We start from the raw sequence: 20,984 nt of genomic DNA, 5'->3' as shown, positions 1-20,984 counted from the left end.
GGCAGATGTTATGATTGAGCAGCAGGCGAGCTGCAGCCTACAGAGCCTGGTTGGTACTACTCCCTTTGGTTGGGATTGTACTAGATTTGTTCTAAGTTAAAATTGGCAAATTTTGACTAAATTTATAGAAAAATAATAACATTTACAATACTAAATTTGTTTAGTGAAATCCACCATGAAGTATGTGTTGATAGATAGTGCATAGGTTGGATAATATAGTTGCTGCTTTATTTTTCTATAGATTTAATCAAAGTTTAAAAAATTTAATTAAGATAAAACTAACTAATACGATGCGAAAATAGAAATGGAGGAAGTATAGCGCTGCTGCACAGGCACATGCACGCCAGCCACTAGCCGTACTACCGCTGCAAGCAATAGGATGTCCTGCCACGCCTGGATTGAGCGGTTGTCAAGCTACGGAGGGCCATTATCCGAGGGGCCAATTCCCTTGTGCCATAAAAATTTACATGGATTCTCGCACTGCCATTAAAATTTTCGTTCTTCCCTCAGTGCCACCAAAATTTTCAACTCTTCCCTCAATGCCAATTCCGTCCAATGGCTGTTAAGTAGCAGTTAACCAGACAACAAAAAGACACTTTTACCCTTGGATAAAAAAGAAGCATAATATCACAGTTTACCTCAATGCCATTCCATGTTTATCACATACGGACCAAAAAAATCAAGAGCGGCCCATATATGAGCATACAGACCATGGCAATAATCACATACAGATAAAAAAAATCACATCCAGACCATGGCACATATATGAGCATATAGACCAAACAATATGAAATATGAGCATAAGTTTTCTCATTGAAAATGAGTTTCATGCATAGCATACATGTCAAGAGATAGTGGCAGCAACTAGACTGCAGCATGCCATACAGTATCAAGTTTCTCATCAACCTAAGAGCAACTAATGTCTCATGTCACAGATCAGCATACCATACATATGAATAGTCTCACAGACTTGTCATGAATAGTCAATCCAGAATTTTTCGCTTGCTTCTAGTGGACATTGTGGGGCTTTCCGGTGCTTTGCTCCTGGTGCACATGGCAGGACTTTGAGGTGGAACAGGCACCAAAGCTTGCTTCTGCTTTGTTGCACCCTTTGGCTTGTTTGCACCCTTTGTCTTGTTTGCACCCTTTGGCTTGTCTTCCTTTGCTTTCCCTACTCTCTTTTTCTTCACTGTTGGCTGCAAGGGAGCTACTGGTGGTCCTATGGAGAGTGCATCAGGTTGGCTTGAGGCACATGCAGACCTACAAAGCATGCTTATGATTTCAGTGGAGCTTATGATTCAGCTAGGATACTGTGAAAATGGCATAAAAATTCAGCTTACTTTTCAGTTGTCCATTTGCTTATGATTATGTTAGTGGAGCATCCTTGACTGCATTAGAGACAAAAATGTCAATATTTTAAACATAATTTAGAGGTACTTGGTGGTTTGAACTCACCTAGGAGGAAAATACATCGGTGTAGGGCGGGCTGAAATAGCTACAATTTCAGTGCTTTCATTAGTGGCTTAATTTGTTTTCTTCTTTCTCTTCTTGGGTGGGCCCCTGTATGAGAAACAAATGATTATTGCCACATACAGCTTTGTCATAATAGTAGAATTATGAAAGAAAAATTGACATAATAGTAGAATTATGAAAGCAAAACAGTACCTTTCAGCTAGCAAGGCAGCTTTGTCTTCTGGGTTACCATCTTTGCATGTGTACCAACGGTGTCCAAATCCACCACAGACATCACATCTATGCTGCCCCTTTCTGCGTGTTGTACTCCCTCCTTCACTACTCCTTTTGAACCTCTGATTCTTCCTTCTACCAGCGGTGGATATGAGAGTGGTGGATGCATAAAGAAGCCATGGTCTGATTGCTGCCATTGGGCCTTGTCAGTGAGGGCAGGGATAAGATTCTCATAAGCAGCTTTAAATTTCTCTATTGAATAATATGAGTCAACATAATTCTCCAAAGGCTGATCCATCTTAGTGATAAATTCATTTTCTGGCTCTGGATTTGCTAACATGTTGTCATCATCAGACTCAGACTCAGACTCAGTTTCGCTTGTTGTATGCTGGTTGGATTTAGGTTCATGAGTGGGCTAGTTAGGTTCATGAGTGGGCTGAGTGGATTGGCTGGCAGTTATAGTAGGCCACTGAGGTGTTTCATTAGGGAGGTTGCATGAAAAGAACATGTTCACAGTCTTTGTATCAGCATGTTTGGCAAACATTTGAAGCAATTCTTGGTATGATTTCACTTCAAGGTAAGTGCTGCTAGCAAGATCATAGTAGGCAATAGTTGGCTGTTCATTGAACCTAGGAGGATATTTTTCCACTACTTCATCCACAAAATCTTTGAAATTGGTTAAATCAGCATCAACCACCATATCGAAAACATAGCCACTAATATCCTTATGGCTTCTAGGATTCGGAACACTTGTGATTTCCAGATAATAGCTTGAATTAGGGTCCATCCTGTTAAACAAGATGGAATCAAAACTATGCATGTTTGTGCTCTCCATATAGCAATTACCAAAACCTAAGTGTAACCCCCCAGGTGTTAATTACCTGTAATTAGGATTAATCATGTGTTTGACATCATCATTAGCATTAATCGTGCGTGTAAAAAAAATTTGGATTAAATTTTTGCTAGCTTGTTAACACATGAAATGATGACTAATTTTCAAATCCAAAGAAACATGCTTTAAAAATAACTTTTAAATTCTTTCTCTAATAAATTTTTGCCTAGAACCAATGTTATAGGTTTTCGAATGATGAACAACTTTCGTGTTCAAAAATTTTCGAGTTGCCACACAAAAAGTGGGAGAAAAAGTTGAATTCTGAAGTGTATAGGACCTTTTCAAATGCACTCAAGTTTCAAATTTTATCTTTCAAACCATTGTTCAAATGGAAATGTGCCTAAAACGAAAGTTGTAGATCTTGAAATTTTAAGCAAGTTTGGTATTCAAAAGTTTTTCGTTTGAGGCCATGAAAGAGGAGAAAATTTGAGTTTACAAACTGGGGTTTGGAACTTCGAGTTAATTATGAAAATGCCCTCACCACCATCTCTCTCTCCTCACTCTGTTCTCCCTCACGCCAATCGGCGTCCGTGCGCCGTTGCCGTCTCGGCGTCGGGGCCGTCACGCTGGCGCCGCCACGCGTCGTGCCTCCAGCCAAACCGCCTTCCCCACCCCTGGTTTCTCCCCAAACCGGCCTCGGCCTCGCCACGCGGAGCTGCCGCGCGCACGCTGAGGAGGGCCGCCGTGCCACGTGCCGAGTTCCAGCCGCCTGCCCATACCGGCGACCAGCACAGCGCCAGAGACCACCACGCGTCGCGACCGTCGGCGAACCTCGCCCTCCGTGCGTGCCTTATCCGTTCGCGAGCTCTGGAGGCTTCTCGTCCTCATCCCCTTCTCCTTCCTCGCGTTCACGTCGAGCTGAGCTCGAGCAGAGGTGCTGTTGCTCGCCGCGCCGGCCAACCCTCGCCGCCGCCGCTCGATTCTGTGCGCCCCAACCTCCCTCGCCTCACCCAGCAGCTACTCCACCCATCTCCGAGCCCGATCGAGCCTTTTCCGGCCGGAATCAGGCATCCCCGCCGCGGCCGCCATTACCAAGCCCGCCGAGCTCCGCCCCTCTCCGTCGAGCCCCCTCTTCCGGCCCTCCTCCGCCCAAATCAAGGGCACGGTGAGCTTCGCCACGAACTCCTCTACCTCCCCCACCCTTTTCCGGCTCGATTCCGTGACCGCCGGTGTCAGAAACCGCCGCGCCGATGTGGCCGCTACGCGCCACCGCCGACGCACGCCGCGGGGCCGCCCTGCGCGTGCCCGCACGCCACCCCGCGCGCCCCGGGGCCGCCGGGCTTCCCTGGCTGCGGGCCAGCCTCGTCCGCCGCCGGCCGGCCCCGCCGCCGGCGGGGAACGCCGTGCGCCGCCCCGCCCTTGCCATGGCGCCGCCGCGGGCCACCCTGCGTGTGCCCCTGCGCCACCGCGCACGCGCCCTGCTCCGCCGGCCCGCCCTGGCCGCGGCCTTGCCGCGCCGAGCCGCCGGCCGGGCACCGCCGGCGGGAGCGCCACCGCCGCCGCCGCGCCTGCCCGTGGCCACGGCCATGGCCACGGCGCGGGCAGAGCAGGGGAGCGGAGGCTGGGCTGGGTCTCACTTACATGTGGGGCCCAATCGTTAGCCGGTTTAGGGTTTAGGGTTTTTCTAAAATTATTCATTTTCGGCTGAGAACTTTGTAAATTTGTAGAAAAACGTAGAAAAATGAGGAAAATGCAAACTAAATTTTGTTGGGTTTCTAAAGTTAAGAATTCAGAGGAAAAATACTCAAGCATGTGAAATGTCACTTTTGCCCTTGCTAAAAAATTTGGTTTGTGCTTAAGCTAATTTATTTTGTATCTATTGTTCTGTTTGTCTAAAAATCCTGAAAATTTTGTGGTAGCCAACTCTTTGCATGTGTATTTCACTAGAAAATTTTTAGGTGCATAGCCTAGGTGCATGTTTATGGATCTATTATTGTTGGATTTCCATCCTAGGACTAAAATAAATGTCTTCGGTCACCGAGAATTGTTGATAAATTTTTGTTACACTCTTTACCAATATCTTATCATGCCAGTTAATTTTTTTTTGTTACTGAAACATGGTTGCAAGTTAAGTTTTTGTAATTGTTTAGTTTCCAGCTATAGCTTCATTTTACAAAAGCATTGCTAAGCAATTCCTTTCTGCATGTTTCAATCCATCAAGTTATGTCATTTCTGGGTGAAGTATATTAACTCTTGTTAGCTAGACAAGTTTGGCTAATCCTTATTTGGTGAGTGCTTGCAATGATTTGATTTAAGTTAACTTGTATGTCATGTTGGGGTTAATTTAATTACCTCCTGTTATCAATAAATGCTAGAAAATCATGATTGATTGTTAATTCCAACAATTTGAGTTAGTCCTGTATAAGTTATGTTAAACTCTTGAGAACTAGTTCATGGGTTGCTTTTATTTATTTTACTTTTGTGCATTGCTGGTTAAATAAATTGTCCTAATTGTTCTTTCTTGCTTTATATTCTTCCTTAGCCTTTTCTTAGCAAGCTAGTAATGCTTTTTAGTAGGAAATACTTCAGGCTAAAATACTTGAATGAACTCTCGTGTTGTAACACCAACCATTCTGCCTTTTGAGCTTATTTGTGGTGTTTACTCGATAAATGATTGCCCAGTCAGGTCTTTCTTGTAATTGCATTGCGTCATGAGCACTAATGCATCATGTGTTGTTTTCTTTATATTCATGCACTCGCCTCGTTGCATATCATTTAGGTACACTAGACGTACAATATGTGGATGTGGAGCACGTGCTGATGAAACCGAACCACAAGCACGTGCTGATGAAACCGAACCACAAGAAGGTGTTGGGTGAACGCATCCTGAAGAGAGAAGGAACCGCTGGAGTAACCGAAGACCCGGCTCAAAGTCGGAAGGGCCCAAGGCCTTATTAGTACTAACACTGACTCAGTGTTACCCCAGGCAAGCCCCGGAGCATAACCCCTAATTTCAGTATATTAATATTTATTTAAATATTTGTGCATTTATGTTTTTAGGAGTTGTATGGAACCCTAGTATGCATGCTTCTCCCTAGGTACTTATGAGTCTATACTAGTATACAAGTGTCGTTAGAAATGCTTTGCTAATTAGGAACTCGGTAGAAGTCGAGTGATTCCTATCACTCGCGAGATATAAGATCTTGATACTTATAGCAAAGTAGTTTGAGAATGAATCTGTGAGAAAAGAAAAATGGAGACCGGGCGGAGAGGAATTGGATTATGGAGATGGAATGGATGGAAAGTAGCCTCCGGCTGTGTCGATTGAGGACCGTACCATTGTTGGCTGTGCTGACCAAGATTGAACAGTACTAACTACATGCCGAAAAGTAGGATGTAGTCGAAACCGGTAAGCTAATTACCTGATTTGCAATGATACTTTGAATCGCGACCTGCTACTCTGGGAGTGGGATGATGGCGGGTGTTCGAGTGTATGTCGCCTCCGGGTTCTCCGGGAGTTCGCTGTGAGGGGCCCTTCACCCGGGTTTTGGCAGGCGTGGTTCAGACGTCGGGGTAATGATGGGAACAGTTGACATATGTGGTCCAGCGTGGCTGCACGTGTCGTGTGAGTTAGGTCCACCTTGCAAGGTTAAATCGGATCGATTCGCTATCTCTCTCGGTTAAGAGAACCTTGATCACTTCGTCACATCGTAGTAAAGGTTGAGATAAGATTTGGAAGGTGAGATTGAAATGTCTTCTGTTTTCAGAAAGATAATGAGATCAACCATGTGTGTTCTAGCTATTCAGACAAATCTAGTTGGTACTTGTAAAACTAAATGGAGCTAAAATATTGAAGGTAAGGATGCAGTATTAGTAGATTTTTCGCAAAATAAACTCCAGAGCCAAAAAGCTTTGCATGTCTAGATAGTGGGCTAAGTATACCCATAGTCGGGTAAGACTTGCTGAGTATTAGTATACTCAGGGTTTGTTGTCACCCTGTTTTCAGGTAACTGCTGCTGGTTGGAGCTAACCAGGATTCACATCGGTGGGCTCGATGTGACGTCCTCACGTCATCGTAGTTACCGTTGTTTTTCTAAACTAAACTTCTATTTAATTTCCGCTACATTTTGAATTCTGATATTTTACGTAAACTTGTTTGCAAAATTCCGTACTGTAAATTAACTTTGAGAACTTTTGTCTGCTTGTAATCATCTGTGCTCGTGTTTTGACAAGAGTTCCTGTGTAATCGATCCTGGTTACAGCAAGCGGTGTGAGTGTTCTGGTTGAGTACAGTAATTCTGGCTTAAGTTTAAGTGTTAATTATTACACTTGATTGGTATTATTTGGACTGTTCTACTACACTAAGCTACTAAAAGCATGTGAAAAAGGCTATTTACCCTTCACGAAGCCATGGACGAAGGGGGGCTAACATCGCTCCTGAAGAGGCGCGGGCCGTTTCCTGGCTCTGCCGTCGCGCGTCTCGTCACTCGGCCGCCGAGCTCGTGGCGTCGCCCAGCCGCCGCGCGCCGCCGCGGGTGGCATTTCCTTGGCGTGCCCCGCGCGCACACCCCCGCCTGTGGATGGGAGACGGCGGCGCGACCAAGGCCCGATGCGCGGATGCGGCGTGACCAGGAGCCGGATGCGGGGCGGCGGCCCGAGCCCAGGAGCCGGACTCAGATGCGGCGGAGCTCAGGCCGGCGGCCGGCTGGATGGGGGCGGCGGCACTGAAGATGGGGATGGCACCCGCGGGTGCGGGTGCGGGTTTGACGAAAACCTGACCGCAGGCAAACCCGCGGGATTGAAAAAACCCGCCCGCGAGTAAACCCGCGGGTGCATTTCTGCATCCGCATCCGCACTCGCGGATTTCGGGCGGGTTTCGGGTGCCCGCGGGTCTAGCAATAGATATAATAAAAATGCACAAATTTATCAATTTAAACAGTCAAATAACACATTTCTATAAGTAATAAGAGTAAACTAGCAACAAATCCATTAGTTCAAAGTAAGAAGGACAAACTAACAATAAATTCATAAGTTATGTGCTCATTTTATATTTAGGATAGTTGGGATGTACTTTATCTATGTAGGTTGGGTTGTGGTTTTTTTTCCGGACGGATGCGGGTCCACCCGCGGGTGGAATCTCAAATCCGCACCCGCACCCGCAATATGCGAGTGCGGGTCTACCCACGGGTAGAATATCAAACCCGCACCCGCATCCGTCGGGTTAAAAATCCGTGGATACCCACATCCGCAGGTGGAATTGTCATCCCTCAAGATGGGGGAGGCGGGGTGAAGGACTGGATGGGCGCTAGGGTTGGACTGGGCGGTCATTTCGGGATGGGGATGGAGAAACGTTGGCACTGGACTAGGTGGGCTCCATTGTTTGTCGTCCAGATACATTCTGTCAAATTTAATGGCCATTGGACGGATTTGGTATTTTTTTTTCACTGGGAGGGGCAACGAAGGGCCCCCCCTGACGGATTTGGTATCGAGGGAAGAGTTGAAATTTTTGATGGCCGAGGGAATTCTCTCTTGTCCGAGCGTCCTGCATCTGCATGCGGACCCGCGCGACGACTTGACCCAGCGGACTCCTCAGATGCGTGCACCTGTCGCGCTAGCTATGTACTATGATCGATTTCAAGTGATGGGGATAGATGACAAGACACAGATCTTATCGGGAAAAAAAATCCGCAAGCAAATTAGGGGTGTGTTTAGTTCATTTTGCAAAAAGATATAAAGATGTAAAAATGGTATTTGAAGTATTAAATGAAGTCTATTTGTAAAACTTTTTGCATAGATGAGTTGTAAATCGCGAGACGAATCTAATGATGCTAATTAATCCATGTTTAATCAATAATTAGCGGATGGTTACTGTAGCATTATTGTTGCAAATCATGGATTAAATAGGCTCATTAGATTCGTCTCGCGATTTACAGTCCATCCATGCAAAAAGTTTTGTAAATAGACTTCATTTAGTGCTTCAAATTAGTAAGATTCCGTTTCACTTTAATGCGTTTATGATTTTTTTGTGTTTTCATGTAAAAAGACCTAGGTCTAGGTCTAGGTGCCTGGGTCGTGTCGATCCTAGCAGCTGAAGACGATCAGTCTAACCGCCAGCGAGCCAGCCGCCCGGCCGGTTCAGGGCCCCTGCTTTGGTCCAGTGACTACTGGTTGAGGCTGCTCCTTCTGTCACCGGAGATATATAAACGCTAGGCATCGCCAGAGGTGTTGGGTTGATTGGACTGCTTTCAGCCCAATTAACTCTGCAGTCCCAATCCTGATTGTACCGTCGCCCGGTGGTTTCCGATTTCACGGTCGATGCGCACGTGTCCCAACCAGGGTTAAAAAAACCGGCCGGAACCGGTCCGGTAACCGCGGTTACCGGTCTAACCGGCCCGGACCGGTTCCGGTTCCGGCCGGTTTCAAACCGGCCCAAATTCAAATTTTAAATTTGAATTTCAAAATATGGAAAAATCCCAAAAAATTCTTAAAAATACTTCAAGTTGCGACGAATCTAATGGTGTCAAATTTTTTCAAATATTCGTTCATTTAGTATACTTTGCGAGCATTTAAAGTTAAACAAAAAAAACATGCATACAAAAATATACAAATACAATGTAAAAGTAGTACAAAAGAGAGTTGGAGGGTTCATTTAGGCTAAAACATATTATACAAACATTCATTTAGTATACTTTGCGGGCATTTGAATTTAAACTAAAAAAGAAAAAAATTTGAATTTAATCTAAACCGACCGGTTACCGGTCAAACCCGACCGGTAAACCGGTCAAACCGGCCGGTTAGATGTTCGAAACCGGTATAACTGTGGGTTTTGAATTCAAATTTGAGTTTGGCCGGTTTTTACCGGTAACCGGTCCAACCGGTCCGGTAAATCGGAACCGGTGGCCGGCGGTTCGGTCCCGGCGGTCGGTAAAAAAATCCCAGGTCCCAACCACCACCGGTCCTCACTCACAAATCACGCTCGCTGCCCACAGAATCCAACCCCACATGGTGGGCCCCAGCATTCAATATGCCTTTTCGATTTCTCTTTTCCCATTTCATTTTCCGTCCGATGACCATATTTTTTTTCTTCTGAAATTAGGTTTTCGAAAAGTTTGTTTCACAGTTTTGTTATCAATTTTTTTTCTTTCCAATATTTCTACAATGAACCTTTTCTTTTATTTTGATTTTTTGTTTTCAAATAATGTTTCTAAATATTTTTCTTTTCAAAAAAATTTTATCACAAATTTTGTTTCTAAAACTTTTCAACATAAAGTTTTTATGTTTTTTTCCTTTGTGCTCTCAATTTTTGGCCCCAAATTTTTATTTACTTTTTGTTTTGAATTTAATTTTTTTGCTACTATTTTTCTTATCCCCATTTTGTCGTTCAAATTTTTTTTACAATTTTTTAATATATATTATTCTATTATACAAACTTCCACTAATATAGTTTTCTTTAAAGAAACTATGCGATAGAATTTTGGTGAGGTGCGGAACCAAAGGTCAATCAAAACAAATGGCGTGAGTCAGGGCCTCAGGGGCCGGAGCCGAAAACAAAAGAAAATGGGGGTGGGGCAGAAGCAAAATAACGGAAACATATTTTGGTCTGAAATCGACCGGACAAGGCCCAACTTACGGGCAACCGGAAATTAGCATCTCCCCTCAGCAGTTGACTATTTTGATAGACCGCACACTACTAGAAAAAAAAAGCATTCATGCTCCTCCGATTAGTACCGGGTGCTTTAAACTCGGTACTAATACTACCATTTAGTACTGGGTAGTGTTATGGCCCGGTACTAAATTTAGTACCGGACCCACCCGGTACTAAATTTAGTACCGGACCCACCCGGTACTAAATGGTGGCATTTAGTACCGGGTGGTGTTATGACCCGGTACTAAATGGTCATGGCCCGGAACTAAATGGTCCGTGTCGGTTACTTTAAAAGAATAATATTTTCTATGTACTCACATGTGCTATGTGGGTGTGATGGTAGAGGAGACTACGCGTGAGGCCACATGTTCGAACCCCACGGCGTGCACATTTATTCAGATGTTTTTTTTTCTAAGTGCTAGTGCATTTAGTATATTTCTAGCTGTTGCATGTCTGCATATGAGGTAAAGACAGAATTGATGATGTCATTATGCATGCATACAAATACAAGTGCAAAAACTAGAAAAAATTACGTTGACCTATTTGTTCGTGTCAATCATTTCCTATTATTTATCCTATACAATCAAATATTCACGATGTTTAATATTTATTCATTGTACATTATTATTTGTTTATTATATTTAATTTTTTGTTCGTCAAAATAATTATTTTTTGTATTGTTAAATAATTTATTTGATCAAAATTAATTATTTAGTGTAAAAGAAAAGTTGTAAAAAAACATCGTGCAAATATAGGCAAGTGGATCTTGTTCTGAAAATCTTGGTATACGAAAGATTATGGTTCAATTCAAATTTAATTTGGATGCTTGGTTTAATAGTTATACTTTTTTAAATTTCAAATCTTCATGCATGTGAGTAACGTTAGCACTTTTGTCTCTTCTACATGTATGCAAAGATTCTATCCTATTTAGCAGGTAACATGTGTAGCAATCTCTACTACTAATGGACAGGCCCAGTATAATTTACTGCAAAAATCCATGTGCTTCAGGCTATTTGCAAACCATCACCGTGCCCGCGGGCGCGCGGGGGGGGGGGGGGGGGGGGGGGGGGGGGGCGCAGCTACCCACAGTGTCTCTTTTTCTATTTTTTGTGTTCATCTTTTTTTCTTTAATTTTTTTGTCTTGAAGTTTTGTGTCAAAATATTCATGACTTTTCTTTCTAAAATTTATTGATCTCAGAATATTCCAGTCCAAAGTTTCTCGTAATATTTCGAATCAGAGTTTTTCTTTCAAGATCTTTGTCGAATCTTTTTCCAAATTATTTGTATAAGTTTGGTCAATTTTCTATATTTGTATAAGTTAGGTTAGTTTTTCTTAACCATAGATTGTTTTACTGGAACGGGGAGAGAAATGAGGTGACGTGAGGGGTCCGGGACTGCAAACGGTGGGGACCGGTACATGCTCTCAAGATGGAAAGGAATTGGCCGGACAGAGGATAGGAATGCAAAGAAAATATGTGTGGTCGGGAATCGACTAAATTCTCTCCAGTAGTGATATCACCGGGAGCCGGCACAGTAATAAGTGGCGGAGCTCCCATGCGGTTGGGTAGAGCAGCTGCCCCGCCTACTGCCAGTAAGGAGCCCCTAATACCCTTCTCAGGCTTCTCTTCTACCTGAGGCGCAGCAGTGGAGCGACGCTGCCTGTAGCGAGTAGCGACGCGGCTGGTCACCTAGACTGTAACACGTTCTTTTAGAGAGGGATAGAAGACCCAGTGGGCGCATGACGAAACGAACGAAGGCCAAAGGCCAATACGAGCATGCACATGCACAATTGTGAAAGACGAGCGTGCTTTTGGGCCGGCCCAGATGGGGACGACGGTTCGGTTCGCTCGTAACGGCACGCACGACCGGCCTGCCTCGCTGCGAGGGTGTATTTCTGTGCAGCACACACGACGGGCTCGCCTCGTACGCCCGCCCACGAGCGAGAGAGGTCCCGATTTTTGGGCCGGCCCAAGCTGAGAGAGGCGCTTTCGCCCTCTCCCGCTTTCGGACCCAGGCAGACAACCCGGCCCATTTGTTTCTGCTAGAGCAGGCGCTTTTTTCATTTTTATATTTAAAAAAATTAAAATTTCAAAAATATATGTCCGTTCCTAAAATTTTCAAATCTATACAACGGTCGCCCCCCTGTCGCTCACCCCAGGGGCGACAGGCCCTAGATGTAATTTGAATTTGCAAATAGGTCCATGGGAATGAGGTGGTCGATGAACAGGGCTCTGTCGCCCCTGCAACGGGCGACAGGGGCCTGGGCCCCACTTCCAACGGTCGACTAGGCCTGGCCCCCACTTGCAGCGGCACGGGGGGCTTGTCGCCCCCCCCACGGGCGACCGGGGGGTCAGCCCCTATAAAAGCCCCCATCCCCTATTTCTCCTCATTTGAGCTCAAAAAATCCACCAAAATTCCAGAAAAAAGAGAGGGGTGAAGAGAAGGGAAGCGGCGAAGCCCTGCCGGATTGTGCACTTGTGATATGCAAGTTAGTACATTTAGCTTATGTATTTTTCCATTGGTATTGTAGAGTAATTTAATTTAATTAGTGCTATAGTACAACCATTTAAGTAGGAGTTTAATGATACTTTAGTTACGTAGTAGTACATTAGTTTGAAAAATTAGTACTACGCGTTTATTATTACAATTGCAGTTTTATTAGAGACGTGTTTATAAATTAATTACGATTTAAAATAGAATTTCGCATATACAGTATAGAATTTCACGTAGTTATGAATACTTATATGTTGTAGTTGAAATCCATACTTAGTTTTTACGGATTATTGAATAAGGTAGTGAAGTAAAGAGTATGATACGATAAGTATTCTGTGATATACAGATATGTCGAGTAAGATGCAGTTTTAAGTATTTTTTGGTGACTACAATGTTTTGTATGGGCCAAATGGAGTAGACCTTTCTGCCTTCAAGTGCACATCTAGCGCCATAGATAAACCTCTGGAGAGGAGTTTTGGTTCCGTGTTAATCCGGAGACTCATGTGTTGACTGTCCAGTCTCATGTTAATTGGGAGGTCGAAAGTGATTTATGGGAATTGATAATGATACACAGCACTGATGACTGGCACAAGTACATGCAAGCAGCTCTAGAGCGTGGGTGGTCTTTGGCCATTCTTGTTCAAATCTGGGAGAAGACACAGAATGAAATCCAACATGGTGCAGATCAAGCAACTCCGAGTATTCGAAGAGAGACCAACTATGTTGAGCAAGATGAGTCAGAAGAGATAGAGAACCAAAACATCGGACCACAGGGCCTTGCTGATGAGGGAGAGAGGATACATAGCATTGTGGACGAGATGGAGGCGGAAGAGCAAACCGCAATGGAGATGGAAGAAAATGAGGGCTCATCTGATGACGAGCAGTACGCATTGCCAAAAGAGTGAAAGGAGCATGGTTTTGGCAATCATGTCGTACAAGACGTACGAACTCAGGAGTGGGAGTACAGAACGAATGAGGTAGTGCAAGGTGCAACATATCCAAACATTGAAGCCGTAAAAGATGCTGTGAGACTATGGGCAATATCATTGAACCGAGAATTTAGAGTCGTGAAGTCTGGCAGTAAATAGTATGAGGTGAAGTGTGTGAATGATGGATGTCCATGGCGAGTACATGCATTCAAGGGAAAATGGAAGTCGAACGGGAAATGTTCGATTGTGACAGAGCACACTTGTTTGCTGTCAGAAGTTCTTCCGACACATCACAATATATCATGCGACTTTGTTGCAAAGAAAATATATGGGTTGATTATGGACAAACTAAATTATGAGCCAAAAAAAATTGTTTGACACATTGAGCAAACTTACCAGTACACAATTAGTTATTTGAAGGCATGGCGAGCTAAACAAAGGGTGTTCGAGATGCGGTTCGGCACTTACGAGGCATCATATGATAACCTACCTCGTATGTTAGACCAGGTTGCTGCTAGAAATCCATGAAGCTTTTATGACACATACCTCGTACCATCCGTGAGTAGCGGGCAAAGCATTCTGCATCGAGCCTTCTTTTGCCTAGGTACCTGTGTTAGGGCATTTCAGTGTTGTCTTCCGTTGATCTGCATTGATGGCATATTTCTGACTTAAAGGTATAAAGGTCAGATACTCACCGCAATCGGGGTAGACTGCAACAACCAAATAGTTCCGCTCGCATTTGCATTTTTTGAGAATGAGAACTTAGACAGTTGGTATTGGTTCCTTGAACGAGTGAAGGTACATGTTGTTCCTGCACGTCCAGATGTGTGCCTTATTAGTGATAGGCATGCAGATCTGCTGCAATCAATAATGAAATTGCAACGCGGAACTGCGACAACACCTCCATTATGGCCCGATTTCCAGAACAAGTGGTGCATTAGGCATATGGGTGCAAACTTCTATGACCACTTCAAGAACAAGGATCTGAAGAACATGTTTAAGAGGTTGTGCATCCAAAATCAACAGAGAAAATTCAATGCTTTATGACAGATGCTTGATCAGTTGACTGCAGAGGAAGTGAAGGCAAGGGCAGCAGGAACCAGCACGAGTCAGGTTGCAGAGGATAGGGAATCAATGGAGAAGCCATTTTCACACTGGATTCGAGGTGCACCTAAGGAGAAATGGTCATTCCTTTATGATACTAACGGAGTGCGGTATGATATTCAGACAACGAACCATGCAGAGTGTTTCAATATGGTTATGCGTTGTTGTCGTGCCTTTCCTCTTGTGGGAATTATTGAGTTCATCATGTATGGGTGCATGAAGTATTTCAGAGAGCGTTACATGGCTGCAAGCATAAACATCAGCAACCCCCCAAATTCAATTTTGCAAAAGAGTGACACAATATATGCAACAGAAGATAGAAAATGCCAAACTACACCGCGTCATATCGACAGGTACAATGGAGCATAGATTTGAGGTTCTATGCAAGGATAGAATTGGTCGTGGTATCCGTAGAGATAGGGTGGTACAGGAGAGTTTGATTACAGTAGATGGCAAAGCTTTCTGCTCCTGCATGAAGCCTAAGTTATTGCATTTACCATGCTCGCATCTCATTGCGGCATGTGCAGAGTCTGGGTTGCAGCCAGGAGTATTTGTTTCACCTTACTTCAGCAAGAAAGCAGCTGTATCCACCTGGGGACATGAGATATACGGGATTGGAATAGTGGGACCTTTCATTCAGGATAATGAGGATAAGATGTTTATTCCTGATCCAGCCACTAAGAAAGGCAAAGGCCGCCGTCAGACACGTCATATTCGGAATGGGATGGACGAGTCCGAGGCAAGCAAGGCAGAAAAACGTTGCAGCCAATGTGGAGCATTGGGTCACACCTGCAAGAAGTGTCCTCAGAATGCACTTCACGATACTGCTGATGCCGGTCCTTCCGAAAATCCCAGAGATGGAGCACCTCCTACGTTTAGACGACCATTGGCGAGAATTGCTCGTGGAAGGCACTCGGTGTCATGATCCACCAGTGTGCAGTTTGTACCTATATACTAATCGTGCGTGGACTTTGTACCGAACGTATCTGTAATATGTAGAAATCATGCATCCAGTTTGTATGGAACATATATGTAATGTATAAATATCGTGCGTGGAGTTTGTATCGAACCTATCTGTAATGTATAGATATCATGCGTCCAGTTTGTATGGAATACATATGTACCTTTGTGTTCCTATATATTTTTGAATGCAGGTATGGAGATGGATTCCTTGCTAGACCCAAGTATCGACTCGAGCCACAGGTCTTTCTTTGCAGCAGCGGCAGCAATGCAGGAATCTAGGCTTTTCAGTGTTAGGTCTGCTAGCCTGTTAACTGTGTTGTCATGTGGGCTTGTCAGGTGCATTTACACTCCACACTCCGGGTATCAGATCTTTGTGCGCCTATAAATACTCTGAAGTGTGTGAACTCATAGCAACACTCAAACACCAAAGCTCATTGTATACCCAATGTCTGGAGGTGGGTCTAGCGGGAAGAATTACTACGGTTTTGGGAAAGGAAAAGGGGGAAGAAAGGGAGATCCCATAATATGGGAGGGGCCTCTTGGACCTGATTCTTTTCCGGGACCAGTGTTTGAGTTTCCGCCACAGCACAAGAGTGAATTTACCAATTAAACTCCACTTCGACAATACGATAACCGTAAAGAGCCGTGGCCAAAATGCAGACATGATGAGGACTGCTTAGTGCAGATGTGCACCGATGGGATGGATGACGGTCGGCGATTCTTTAAATGTCCACATGCATGGTTAATACTCGGTTGTTTCATTTCTTTATCTTCAATGAGACACCTTACTTGAAATTTGTTTTGCAGTCTTCCGATGCTCCAGAAAACTGTGGTTTTACTAGGTGGGTTGATCCTGCACCAATTGATTCCGTTCAGGAGTTCATCGAGTACCTCCAGATAAAGATCTTTGATCTGAAATGCAAGGTGAACCATTATGAGGAAGTGAGCGAGGGTAACAAAGACAACGAAGATGATGATACCAGCAATGCTGCCGGTTCACAGGATGAACCATGCACTATTCCTTACTGCAACTGCCCTTGTCACAAGAAGAAGGGCCCTGCGCCTCCGGCACCACCGCCTGCACCACCTGCAATGGGTGGATACTGCGGAGAAGACTCAACGCAGTTTGCTACGTGGGGGTACGGCTACTAGGACTACCCTAGTGCTAGTGACATGCTGTATCGTTGTGTTTGTTGTGTTTTTCTAAATTACCTAAGGCATGTTAGGTTAGTCCAGAATCTGTTTATAGTAGTTTGCAACGGGTTCTGCCATGCCACTGCATGTGTGATGTGTGTTTCATTACCGTTGTATTATGATGTAAACTTGATGGTTCACATTATGTAATGCATTTTTTAGTTCTTATTTCTTATCATTATATTAATTAGATATGTGGTTTTTATTATTCTAGTGACATGACAAGCTCCGAAAATATTAAGGACAAATTCAAAGATTTCATAGATTCCCGGCTACAACTGCAAATTAATGGTAAAAGTTACAACACACAGAGTGAAGCTCTCAACTGAAAACATAAACAACTAAGTGCCGTGACATGTGAACGCGACAAGGTAATTTCTTGTTGCATCTAAACCTACCATGTCTTATTGCTTCGGGCCCGGCTTCCTTCGCACGGCGTGCCCTCTCTCGCTTTCTCTCCCTGTCAGCTTCATGTTCCGCCGCCGCCTTACGATCTACCTCCTCCATCCTCTTGCGGATCTCTTCTTGCTCTTTCTTGCGCTACTCCTCTTGCTGTTCCTCGTGCTTCATTCGGTGCCAACATTCTGCAGCCCACCTTGCTTGTTGTTCCACAAAGTCCTTTGCCTGCTGCGACTGCACGGTGTCGAACCACTGCATAAAATCACAAAGAGGCGGAGGAGACTTTTTCCAATAAAAGTTAGAATCATAACTCAATGTTAGGTCACAAGCAAAAATAGCGTCTGTTGTCCTGCTACCTTGGCCCGGTCTTTGCCGTATTGCTTAGGTGGATCATATTCGTAGTTCTCACACATAAAGAACCTCATGCCGTAGTCATCTCCTAAAACCTCAGATTGCATGAACTTGCATGACGAACCGTAGAAGCACATTGGCACATCAATTCCTTCGGGTACGGTGGCTTCACACTTCCTCCACGGAATGTAGGTCGATCCTGACGAAGACATTGGCGCTATAGTGTGGTGCGCTAAATGATAAACAATGATTTCAATAATGCACCTATCGTATACCAAATCGATGCGTGAAAATATAGGTACTGTCATAATTCTATTGCCTTATGCTACAATATCTATAAGGTACTATCATAATTCTATTCTAATTCATAATTAATTTAAAAACAAGTATGCAATACTACTGAAATTGTAATACTAAACTAGTGTTCTAAAGCACCAAATCTAATTCAGCTAATCTGTTAATTAAATTAAATTATTATACAATATCAGTGGATTCATACCGAAGTTACCGCTAGATCACAAGTGCGCAATTCGGCAGAGCTTCGCCGCTTCCTTTCTCCTCACCCTTCTCTTTTTTCTGAATTTTTGGTACAATCTTTGGCATGAAATGAGCAGTGAATGGAGGCCGGGACTTATATAGGCAGGGGGGCCCCTGTCGCCCCAGGGGTGGGCAACCGTCCCCTGTCGCCCACCCCTGGGACGACAGGGCCCTGTACATCGACCAGCACCACCCCAGGGACTTATTTGCAAATTCAAAAAAAAAATTTACATCCAGGGCATGTCGCCCCTGGGGTGGGCGCGACAGGCCCCCTGTCGCCCCCGGGGGGGGGCGACCGGGGTATAGATTTGAAAATTTTAGGAATGGACATATATTTTTGAAATTGTATTTTTTTAAATATAAAAATGAAAAAAGCGCCTAGAGCAGCGCTGGCGGCGGTATGGTATACGGGTACGGACGCCGATCCAAAAGCATCTCATCTCGCTGTGCGGGCGGGCGGGAGAAACCGTGCGCCTCCCGCTCCTGCCCATCGGGCCGGCCCCACGCCCCAGTGCCACATCTCCGCTTCCGTCGCAGCCACGGAGAGGGGCAATTCCCGGAGAAATGGTCTATACCACCACAATTGTAGTATGGACTCTTTGTGGCAACATTTGAATTGATCCAATAGACATTGGTCGGCTTGGAGCTTGTCCTTGGGGAGGTTGAGGGTGGCGCACAATCCACATAGGACGTGGAGGTTGAGCTCCCGGCGCCCGAGGTGGAAGAGGAGAAGGCCCAGACGTGGACGTGAGGAGCTACCACCCGCAGAGGTAGAAGCAGGACGCTTGTTCTTTGCTGCAAGATTCTTCATCTTGTGCTCGGCACTGATGGCAATATTTACCAAGTCATTGAAATTCTCAAACTTGGTGGTGGAGAGCTTGTCTTACAATTCTTCAGAAAGCCCATCATATAAGCGTTCTTGCTTCTTGAGATCGTTGGCCACTTCTTCATGTGCATATTGGGAGAGAGTGTTGAAGGCATTGACATAGCCCATCATATCACGACTTCCTTGAGTGAGATTTAGAAATTCCTTCTTTTTGATGTCCATGATATCCTTGGGAATATGGAAGGAGCGAAAAGGTGTGCGGAACTCCTCCCATATGAAGCGGTGGTTGGCAGGGTGAGATGCCTTGAAATTCCGCCACCAAGCCCCAGAGGCATCATGCAGTTGATGAGCAGCAAATAAAACCTTCTCATATGGCTCACACTCAATAAGACCTTGTTTCTCTTCAATGACATTGAGCCAGAAATCCGCATCAAGAGGATCCTTAGAGCCACGAAAGATGGGCGGATTGGTGCGGAAGAAATCCCCAAACCTGTTCACTTGAGGTTCAGCTCTTGGGCCATGATTGCCGGTATTGCCCATTTGATTGACTATGGTCGCCATAAGTTTAGTTTGCCGGGCCAGGACGCCCGCGAGGCTTGGGTGAATGGGAGGATAAGGAAGAGGAACTTCGTTGTTGCGGTTGGTATTGCCACCCGAACCATTAGCACCATCCCTTTCAGTTCCCGAACGCAACACCATCCTGTTAATAAACAAAACGGTTAGCGGTCAGGAATGAAAAATGATACTCAAAGGCAGGGTGGAAAGATAATGTGTAGATAAAATCTAACACACGATCAACAAAGGAGTAGCCATTCTAAGAGGAAAAAAAAACAGATTTGGTCCACTAAGATTAACAAGATCCAACTAGATAAGATCTTAACAACAGCACACTCGATTGATGCAGCACGGAATTGGAGACCAGAAGAGAGAGTATGCATGTATGCAAGGTATGAATACACATGACGTCTCCTCACATCGTGAGCACGCCTTAACGTCCTAGCACTACCTTACAACCCGAAACAATCGCATTGCCCAGCAGCGCTACAACCTTACTACTAGCACTTAGGACAATGGGTGATTTCCACCCTCTCAACCCCGGTAAAAGGCTCAAAAGGTTTCCAGCAGGTGAAAGGGTGTTCCTACGCACCCACTACCCATAGAGACAAGAGGAGTTAAGTACATTTCAATTAAACGAGTGAAGCAATAAGGAAGAATTAGCTCTAAGACAAATAAAGAAGCGTAGCAATTTACCTTAAGTTAACAAAAGTAAATCTTAATGCAAGTGATCCAATTTTATTTTTACCCACACCCTACTAAGCAAATTTTAGGTTCACTTTATGGAAACCTCAGCTTTGATACCCGTTGTTAGAACTGTCCAATTTGCACTCGGTTTAGGTGAAATTATTGATTAATCCTTTAAGTTGAGGGCTAGAACGTGTCCGTCTCTCGACACGCCACGTGCTAATCCACACCTTAGAGACACTTAATCAACACAAATCACCTAGAACAAAAGCAAACCCGGTAGTCCCGGTACGTGTTTGCCACATGCCCAGGATTAAGCACACGTACCGTTATACAAGCACGTACATTGCCGATGATCCACAAAGAGCAATTTTACACACTTAATATTACAAGTTCGATATAGGTGGGTTCAAACTAACTTCCAATACAAGCCTTGGGCTCACGAAAGCCATATTAAACAGGAACTTAAAATTTATTGCATTTACATGCTCTCACGGAGTTCGATTACGATAAAACCTACTACGATGATGATGTCTTGCTCAAGGACACCATCCCAGCCTCAACGACCTACTCCTCCCCCGCACCTGAATCGGCGGGGTAGAAGTGGCCGAATACCACTTCCGGCTCACCTGCAACTAGGTTTAGAAGCAACCTGAGTACAAATGTACTCTGCAAGACTTACGTGATTAAATAAACAAGGATCATGCAAGGTTCAAGTAAAAGCTTTTAAGGGTAAGTAATTATTGCATAAGCATGAGCTCTCTAAACTAACACCTAGCAAAA

The 20,984-nt window shown here is 44.6% G+C and overlaps 1 long non-coding RNA gene across 2 annotated transcripts; it reads right to left on the bottom strand.

Moving 5' to 3' along the window:
- Positions 1–788: 788 nt before the first annotated feature.
- LOC120657996 lies at positions 789–7,230 on the bottom strand. 2 transcript variants are annotated; one of them, XR_005668469.1, is made up of 5 exons: positions 6,916–7,230; positions 1,666–1,876; positions 1,456–1,560; positions 1,341–1,388; positions 789–1,260 (listed from the first exon to the last, which is right to left on the bottom strand). It is a non-coding gene; the product is annotated as an uncharacterized LOC120657996 (long non-coding RNA). The 2 variants fall into 2 exon arrangements; XR_005668470.1 differs by having other exon boundaries at positions 1,666–1,869.
- Between the last annotated feature and the right edge of the window lie 13,754 nt (positions 7,231–20,984).

This window comes from Panicum virgatum, chromosome 2N, assembly GCF_016808335.1.
Source record: "Panicum virgatum strain AP13 chromosome 2N, P.virgatum_v5, whole genome shotgun sequence".
In the NCBI taxonomy this organism is placed as follows: domain Eukaryota; kingdom Viridiplantae; phylum Streptophyta; class Magnoliopsida; order Poales; family Poaceae; genus Panicum; species Panicum virgatum.
Note: the sequence above shows the minus strand (reverse complement) of the source record. Positions and strands in the feature narration are given on the sequence as shown.